Here is a 9,626-nt window from a genome sequence, read left to right as displayed (position 1 = left end):
GAAAACGAAGTCGTATGATGTGATATTCAGAAAAACTAAATTATAAACCTCGATACGCATTTTCTTTAAAGAATACAATTAATTGAATAAAGATCTTTGTTGTATGAATATTTGTGATTTTACTTACTTAAATATTTGTGGAAATTATGATTGGAATATTTTTTTCTATGTAGCTAATTCCATACCTTTTTCATGTTTTTGACGTGTTGTGTCAATGCATAAATAGATTGGTAATTCCGTAATTGGATAAAATCCTCTTGATTTGCGGTGGTTCCATTTTTATCTAATGAAAAAATAACTTACAAACATTTGGACCATCCCGCATTGTTCGCCATGGAAGCCTAATGAAATAATTTATTCCTTTTTTGTTGTAAGTTAGGACAAAGTTACGTCCATGGTGAACCGGAGACTACTCTTGATATTCATTTCATAATTGTTTTTAGGGAAAACAGTCGTTAGAGAATAAACAAATTATAAAATTTAAAAAAAAACTTCATCTTTTCACAACGTTTTTCTTGACATTTTCTGCTAATTAAAAATTAAAAAATTTGATTTTAGATGCAAAGTTTAACTCGAAGATAATTATAAACTAATTCATTTGCATTGACTTTGCATATTACTTTTTTAAATATAATTAGTCACAACTGTATGTCTGTACTCATATACATGTGTTAACCAATTGGTGCTGAAAAGGCTTATCTGTCTGAAATTTGTCTATCACTAACAATGCTTTGTAAATGTTATTCCATTATTGACGCTATCCATCAACTTAAATAAAGATCTATATGTAACGTTCAGTTTCTTCATAAGCACAATTTGGGGACAAATAAAGTTTCTGTCATTGCTACAGAACGTTTCTATTTTTGCATGATGTATAATACAAGACCGGGAATCACAATTTACAATAAAGGCGTGCTAACATATAACCATTTCAAAAGTTTTTTAAAGGCGGGAAAGGAAGGGACTATTCTGTATTCCAACAGCCTTGGGTTCCATAATTCAACTCAAGCCGAGAGAAAGTAGTTGGCTTATAATGTTTTCTAGAAGCAACAAGTCGGAAAGCTTCAACATAATGCGTATAAGCTATTATCGCTACATGTATCTTTACATTACGGAACCGATCAGATAAAATATTTGCTGAATGAAGTTGGAGCAATATTTCTAATCATATTGTAAAAAAATAAAAAGTAAAATCACAAAAATATTGAACTCCGAGGAATCTCAAAAAGGAGGGTCCCAATCAAATGGCAAAATCAAAGGCTCAAACACATCAAACGAATGGACAACAACTGTCACATTTATTACTTGGTGCAGGCATTTTCTCATGTAAATGGAAGATTAAACCTGCTTGTATAGCTAGCTTAACCTCTTCCGTGAATTACAGTCGCATACAATTTTATTATATTGACGTTGTGTGAACAAAACAAACAGATATAATAGGTATAAATGTCAAAAAGGATACAAATATATAAGTATATGGGCCTTTGATTTACATGGTCTATACATGTATTTACCTAGTAAGGAATAAGACATTTGTTTTTCTCCAGCTCTAGATTTGTTGGTTGATACCGTCAGTTTTAATTTGATGAACTTCCTCTTTTTCTATTTTCCTTTGAGTTTTGTATTTTTGTTAGACTCTTTTTCCTGTTCTGTTTCCTGTAATGCTAGCTAGACACTTTTTATTTTAACGAATAACAATTGGTCTAAAGATGTGTCCCATGCTACAAACGTTAATTTAAAGATTTGCTGTGTAATTGAAAAAAAAGATAACTAACTGGAATTAAAAACAAATTCTTAAACAGGAAAAAAGCTTTTGTTACTTATACATCGCTAATGGCTATTGCCATCGTTTACTATATTTACTCCACTATGGATATGTGTAATACCGGATTAAAAGGGAAGTTATTCGTGTAAAGCAGTAGATGGAATGGTGTGTTACGTTTCCGGGATGTGTCCATACTCTCTATGAACAATGAGTAACACAAGCGAGTACGAATTTGCAGACATGGATGCTACATTACATTATTGAATATAGAGAATTAGTTGTGGGCAAGTGGTTACGGTTGTGGACATGGAGTAATAATGGTGGATAGTGAATCTGAACACTTAGTTGGAGTATTTAACAGTGCCATACAGAAGTGGATACAGTGTTTAAGTAGTGGTCAAGTGGTTACGGTTGTGGATATGAAGCTTCCATGGTGGATAGTTAATATGAACACTTAGTTGCAGTAGTTAACAGTGTCATACAGAAGTGGATACAGTGTTTTAGTAGCAAGCAAGTGGTAACGGTTGTGGACATGGAGTAACAATAGTGGATAGTGAATATGAACACTTATTTGAAGTAGTTAACAGTGTCATACAGAAGTGGATACAGTGTTTTAGTAGCAAGCAAGTGGTAACAGTTGTTGACATGGAGTAACAATAGTGGATAGTGAATATGAACACTTATTTAAAGTAGTTAACAGTGTCATACAGTAGTGGATACAGTGTTTTAGTAGTGGCCAATTGGTTACGGTTGTGGATATGGAGTTACCATGGTAGAAAATGAATATGAACACTTCGTTGCAGTAGTTAACAGTGTCATACCGAAGTGGATAGTGTTTTAGTAGTGGACAAGTGGTTACGGTTGTGGACATGTAGTTACAATAGTGTATAGTGAATATGAACACTTAGTTGCAGTAGTTAACAGTGTCATATAGAAGTGGATACAGTGTTTTAGCTTCGTACTTTATTTTGCCTTTTTTTAAAGTTTATTCGAGGGTCACTAATGAGTCTTTCGTAGACTAAATGCGCGTCCGACGTAAATATAAAATATCAATCCTGGTATCTATGATAAGTTTATTAGTAGTGTTTTTAAAAGTGGTAACGGACAGTTGTGGACACAAAATGACAATGGTTGATATTGAATATGTACACTGAGTTGCAGTAATGGACACTGCGTTAGAGTATTGAATACAGAGTTGTACAAGTGGACAACCGGTAACGGCTGTTTACAGGGAGTTGCAGTTATTGTCAGTGGGCTATACTGGTGAATACAGACTTTAAATAGTGGACAGATGGCTACGATGGTGGACATGGATTTACATAAGGTTTGGTTTTTTTCCACAAATACTAGTACGTTTTTGTACAAAGTGGAATTTTCTAAACATAGTTATTCCTCTTTGTCTGATCAGAAACTAGTTTAACTAAATATTAAGCTGTAATCGATCTTCATTTCAAATTAATTGTTTTATCGTCATTACGTTAAAATTCTTGAAAGCAATCTTTATAAAATTAAATGGACACGGAGTTACTATAGTGAACTAGAAGGCATTTGTAGTTTGTTTTCGACTTATAAGTTTGAACATCACATTGAAATATTTCGCCTCTTATTTGATAGTACATTGCATTAACATGATTGTGTTTTATATGTTGAAAAGCAGGTAACAAAAACAGGTACAGCCAAACTTCTAATTTTTGTATTGATAAAAGAATTTAGTAAAGGGTTTTAAATAAGGTATATGAAAAATGGTCGTTTGAATTTTCAAGTGACTGAATAAAACATTCACTGCAATGTTAACACGCATGAAGATCGTTAAAGATTATGATAAAGCTTAGTAAATATCAATAAGATTGTATTCACAGAAAGACATCGTTTTGGATGTATTTATTAGTGTTTGATAAATTTAACTGTACAAAACAGTTTGTATGAACACACACATATTCGTTCAGTTTTGAATATGTGTTGTTTGTTTTAGCAATTTCATCATTACGGATTGAAATGAATAAGTTGATATTCCAGTCACACTTACAATAGTTCCTATTATATAAAAACAAAGGATACACTTATGACACGAAATCATAAAATGCACAGCAAAACAAACAAAAAGTAAGGAACAGCGCTGTTATTACTGTCCTGTACAAAATGTATTTCAACGTCTCAATGATTCTTAAAAGAGGAGTAAAATGATATCTCAACACACTGCAAGTTTAAGACAACGGAATTACAAAATAATGAGAAGAGACTTTTTAAGTTGTAACACCACCTAATCTTGACCAGTCATAAGGCTATTAGTTCCTTATGATAGGAATTACAATGGACAAGATGCATTTTGTTGAGGTTGTCACTACGGATAAGCAGATATATATAAATACAAATACATTTATCAGTTGATATTAAACTGATGGGATGGTTCGGCAATTATTATTGTACACTTAGAATTCCTCTTGTATTGTGATAAGTTGTCCTTGTAGAACCTTCTAGAACAGTAACATCAACAAATATCAGAGCCGATTTTATATCAACTGAAATAAATAACTGGAGGGGTTATGCCGATTGCACAATGATTTCCGATGTTGCCGTCAGTAGAAAAAATCCCTGAATGATGAATATCATTTGGCGTGCATTGATGTCGATTGATGATATATCCAATCCTGATGTTACACGCTTGCAATGAATCTTACAATTGAATATCTTAAAATAAGGTAAAAATACAAAAAATCAGAGATCCAAGGACATAACTTTTCAAATCAGTGGCAAAATGTCAAAACTTGGTTACAGCTGTAAATTTTGTATATACGCCAGACGCGCGTTTCGTCTACAAAAGACTCATCAGTGACGCTCGAATCCAAAAAACTTAAAAAGGCCAAAAAAAAGTACGAAGTTGAAGAGCATTGAGGACCAAAATTCCTAAAAGTTTTGCCAAATCCAGCTAAAGTAATCTATGCCTGAGGTAGAAAAGCCTTAGTATTTCAAAAATTCTAAATTTTGTAAACATATAATTTATAAATATAACCATATCAATGATAATTCATGTCAGCACAAAAAGTGCTGACTACTGGGCTGGTGATACCCTCGGGAAAATAAATATCCACCAGCAGTTGCATCGACCCAGTGGTTGTAAATGAACTCATCATAGATACCAGGACTAAATGTTGTAAATACGCCAGACGCGCGTTTTGTCTAACAAATAATTTGTGTGAAGCTGATACTAAATATTTATCAATAAGGTCTTCATATCTTTATTTACAAAAAAGAAGTTTCATACAATTTCTGCTATAATACTGGTGACGTTTTATATAGACAGGGTAGCAGCTGTTAGATCTTCAATTACAAACTAGTTGGGAATTGTATATACAAGTGAAGTTTGGATATTGCTGCTAACGTGTGAGAAATGAATAATTTCAAAACTAAACGCGTCACGTTTGTCATAAATTCTGGTTTTAGATGATAGGTCTAATGTTTTGCTAGAAATAAAATGATCTCGATTATTTCTTATATTTATCTTTGAATTTGATAATAACGTCCGAACTTTTCCTCGAGAGATTCTTAAGAGGAATTTTACATCGTTTAGCTGGTAGTAGCTTTATCATCATCAGTATTTTACATATCACCTTGTTTAAATGAATAACAATGTAACAAATTATAACAACAAATAGATAAAACTTTTTAATTTATATTAATTTCTTGCAGATGTCATGCTTCTGTGTACCATTTCCTCATGAAGGACAAGGCGTCTGAAAAAAATGAAAATATGAGTTCATATTTTAGACTGAATCTAAAAGGAACAAAACATAATTAATGAAAATTTATGGAAGGTTTTCAGAGTCAATCTGAATCTGGTATGCCCTTTTGCATGGGCAAATATCCTCAATGATATATAAAATTAAATAGGGAATGAATCAAGGGGGTCCGAATTTTAAAATACTTACATGTCAGTAAATATTTGCCGACTGAACTTCGCAATTTTACAAATTTTGACAAAAGGTTATAAAAAAAGAACAATGCCTTTCGCTTTTCCTTCATATACATTAAATTTCCTTTTGGTAACTGACTTCATTGGATGCAAAATTTCATAAAAAAAGTTTTAGTATCAGTTAATTCAAAGCAGACTGAATACTATGTGTTAACACTTGTACACTAACTTTCCTACAATCTGTTTCGTCCTTTATTTTTACATTGCATAATGATATTGTGTTGTTTGTTCCCGATTGTTCATGACGTCTTGACATTTTGGTTTTGGATGTGTACTGATTGATATTTTTTCTACAATAGATTTCTTTACTATAAATTGCTTTCGGCTTTAAATTAGCTTAAAGGTGGTACCTAACATTACAGGGAGATAACTCTGTAAAGTCAGCTAAACGTTTTAAGTACGTTGTGTCGTAAAAGGAATATTAAACTTCTCAATGATCAAAATTGGTGTTTGTTAAACTGCTTTATAACCAGTGTAATTTTTCTGACAAAACGGTTGGTTCAAAATTTTTGATTTTTTTTATATTTTTGTTTAAGGGCCAAAGTAAATACTTTAAGAAAATTTTATGAAAATTAAACGAGCCAGCAATCATGTTTAACCCCGCATCGTTTGGTATCTACATTTTAAGGTCATGAGCCTGTAATTCAGTGGATATTATATATCAATATGCTGTATATCAAACTTATTATTCGTTTATTGTTTTGTAAATACATCAGGCCTTGGTTTTCTCGAATTGAATTGTTCTACATTATTTATCTCGGACACTTTTATGGCTTACTATGTGGTTTGGGTATTTCATATCTATTTTTTCTACCTCATTTTCTCCTAAGTGGATAGTTGTCTCATTTGCAATTAAACCACATCTCATTTTTTATAAACTTGATTTGTTTATCAGCATAACACAAGAATTCATCAACGCGCTGAAATTGTATTTGTGCATCGAAAACACACATATGCAACTAACTGATGGACCAACGTTTAATACAAAAAGAAGTGTTATCTTATTTTTGTCTGTTTGTATATACTGACAATTAGTATCTCACATACATAAAGTTCATTTGTGCTCCAACGGCTCGTCGTCCATTTCCATATTGGTAGTGTCGCTATCTCTTTATTAATTATTACGCAAATTCCTGAATAGTTATCAAAGGTACCAGGATTATAATTTAGTACGCCAGGCGCGCCTGGCCATACGCTTCCCCAACCAGCTACAAATCAATAAATTACAACATGATTAATATTCAGTTAGATAACTTATTTACAAAACGTCAGTTGTGTTACCACATCATTGTACTTAGAAGAATGGTTCATGAATGCAGTTTTGTATTCAGAAAAGCATCGGAAATTTCCAATTCGTACATATTGCTGAATATATATCCAGCAATTTAGGAGAATCCAACTATAAACCATGTTAGTGATAGGGAATCAGGAACTTGCTCATACTTCAGCTGCTTTTTTTTATATATCTATCTTAAACTCTGTTGAATGTGCTGTTGAAAAGTGTTATACGATAACTTAAGATATTTAATGTTTACCTATTCAGGGTTATATCTGGTCAGTGTACCAGCTTTGATAAGTGTTTGGTATCACTATAAATTTTCACTTCTCCGTACTATGAACATCAAATTTCTTATTTTTGAAAAAAATATTTCCTTTCTCCTTTTAAACTGTATACCTAACAACAAAATTATTATCATTTATCTGTGTATAATATTATTGTAAATTGCGGATTTTTGGTCAATGGTATTGTTGTTTTCTCAAATTGTTTTAACATTTCAGTGATATAATACTGATACTTTATTTATTCATCCCTTGTTTTATTGATTTTATATTTACATTGTATCATATATCAAATTTAGTCGTTCAGTGTATGTTCACTTGTGTCAAAATGTCTTTTGATTGAGTTAATCCTTTTCAATTGATATTTTATAGTGTGTAAGATAAGGGTGAAGGTTTGGTACCATTAAAACCGGTATAACTGCTGCAATTGTTTTCACCAGGCCTAAGTTAGGAATCTGATGTTCAGTAGTTGTCGTTTGTTGATGTGGTTCTTGTTTCTCGTTTTTTTTTATATAGACTAGACAGTTGGTTTCCCGTTTAAATAGTTTTACACTAGTAATTTTTGGAGCCCTTTATAGATTGCTGTTCGATGTGGGCCAAGGCTCCATGTTGAAATAAATTTTATAAATTGTAACTTCGATGGAGAGTTGTCTTATTGAAACTTATTCACATTTTCTTATATCTTTATATGAAACATGACAAAGTTATCAAACACCAAATGCGTATTTTGATTTGCCCTTACTTATATTTGATTTTACAACTACATAGATATGTAAATTTTTTAAACTCTAAAATGTATAATATAATTTGATCGTTTAAATGTTATACCGCAGTCCCACTAGGCCACGATCGCACTACTGTGAAAAAAAATGCAAATTTTGACGATCGTACTACGATCGTGTAGATTGCAGCAGAGACATATATACACATGTGTATATATGTCTCTGATTGCAGTAAGGTCGTATCACGGTCGTGGTGAGATCTTCAAGGTCGTGATGAGCTTGGCCAACTTTGAACATGTTCAAAACAATCGTGGTGCGGTCGTGGCGAAATCAGGTCGTAGTAGAAGCGTAGTGAGAGCGCAGTAAGGTCGTGCTAAGATCGCAAATCGCTATACCATCGTAGTGAGAGCGTAGTGAAATGTTATTCGGAGAGACTGCGCTACGATCTCACAGCGATGTTATTACGACTTCACTACGACCATCACCTTCTCACTGCGACCCAACTACGCTTCCACTACGAATATTCCACGTTCGCACCACGCTGTTAAAGATCATAGTACGATTCTAGCACGCCCATGCCGTCCTCGTCACGCTCTTCTTTCGACCTGACTACGTTCATACTACGACCATTATACTCTTTCTCATTGTCACATAAAAAGTATAAAAGCTCTCCAGTTTTTGATTGTCTGTATGTAATCAGTCTGGACCTCTTGTCCCTTTTCTCTAATGGCTCGACCATGCTTGACATATCTGTGTCATCCCTGCTATCGTTCACTAACACATCGTCATTTGAGCTTAATGGACCAGAAATATGGTGTGATTCTGGTTGAATTGGTCGGCCCGATATCTCTGCCGGGTCAGGATTCATTACTATCAAAGCTCCCTCTGCCTCTATCACCCTACCACCACTCCCACCTGTTCTTGTATATTTTGGTGGCATGACATGTTGTTTCCGAGAAACATACTTATCGTCCTTCCCTCTGCCTATATCACCCTGCTCTGTCTAAATAAATTTGTCTAAACCAAACTAAAAAATATTGCCTTATGTATTATTCACTTTCATGTATATGATAGTTGACAAACCTTGGCAAGTATAATCAACCTTTATATATCAGCAAGATGTCTAAATCTATCATAACAAGTAAACTGTGAGCTACTGCTCAATGATGATATTCCAAGGAAGTTGTCCAGTGATGAATCTAAAAACCCATCACACGGTATAGCTGACTTATATAACCCCTGAAACCAAATTTCAGAAATCCTTGTATTCTGAAAATCCTTGTATTGCGTTCCTGAGAAAAATGTGACGAACATTTTCAACTTGGCTATCATATGTAAATGGTTCGGGAAATAGGATGTTGTAAGTGATGAATCTGAAAACGCAGCACACAGTCTTACTTACTTATATAAACACTGAAACCGAATTTCAGAAATCCCTGTCACATAGTTCCTGAGATAAATGCAACTAAAATATTCATGGGACGAACAGACTGATAGATGGATGGTTGGATGGACTGACGGATGGATGGAGACAGAGGTAAAACAGTTTACCCCATCTTTTTTAAAGCAGTGGTATAATTACCAAATAGTAATAGATTGATTGATTGAT

The sequence above is a fragment of the Mytilus edulis genome, chromosome 8 (assembly GCF_963676685.1).
Source record: "Mytilus edulis chromosome 8, xbMytEdul2.2, whole genome shotgun sequence".
In the NCBI taxonomy this organism is placed as follows: domain Eukaryota; kingdom Metazoa; phylum Mollusca; class Bivalvia; order Mytilida; family Mytilidae; genus Mytilus; species Mytilus edulis.
Note: the sequence above shows the minus strand (reverse complement) of the source record.